Consider the following 886-nt stretch of genomic DNA (forward strand, 5'->3'; position numbering starts at 1 on the left):
ACACAAAATTTGTTGTCAGAACCAAATTAGATAAAATATTCTGAGAGGGACTTCCCTCGTGGCTCAGTGGTTAAGACTTTATGCTTCCAGTGCAGAGGGCACCAGTTCAATCCCTGGTCAGGGAACTAAGATCCCACATGCCATGCGGAGCAGCCAGAAATAGCAAAGGTATAAAGTATAGTTTCCCCACCCTCTTCCTTGAGGGTGCACCTTTTTTCCTCCTGGGTTCTCCCAGCTGCTCTCTAGTACTTCCTTTCCAGTCATTTACTTTGAAAGCTACTCCATTTAGCACTTAATCTTACTGCTTTGGAGCTCCTTGGGTTGTTCACCATTCCACTTTATAAAGTGCACCCTCTGCCAGTTTGCACTCAAGAGGAGGAACTGTTTTTCTTGGCCCAAAGTATATGCTCCACAATGGACTGTTAAACGAATAAGCTCAATGATAGTCATCTTGAATCACCCAGGACTGTGCACTGGGGAAATGAGGACCATGGGGAGAGGGGGGCAAAGGGGAGGATAGTGGTGAAGCATTACTACAGTGGGCAGCCAGAAAAGCACTTTGTTTAAATGGCAAAACATCTGAATTGGGGTCTCAGCGCCACCCTGAGAACTGGGTCCAAGCTGCCAGGGTTTATTCACCTGTATAATAGGATTAAATAGGGATAAACACCCGCTTTCAGCTGTAAGGGAAATGCTTTGCCAAGGTCCCTCTGTTTCAGTAACGCCTCCAGGCGGAGTAAGGCAAGAAGCCGCCACCTCCCCAGATTCCCACGGGGGTGGGAGAAGCGACGCAGGGATGCAACCTCCCAACTTCCGTGGACTACAGCTGTGGCTCAGCAACCCCGAATCTCCTTGTAGGAAAGTCCCACCCGTCATCGATGATTCG

The sequence above is a fragment of the Bison bison genome, unplaced genomic scaffold (assembly GCF_000754665.1).
Source record: "Bison bison bison isolate TAMUID 2011002044 unplaced genomic scaffold, Bison_UMD1.0 scf7180017864155, whole genome shotgun sequence".
Classification (NCBI taxonomy): domain Eukaryota; kingdom Metazoa; phylum Chordata; class Mammalia; order Artiodactyla; family Bovidae; genus Bison; species Bison bison.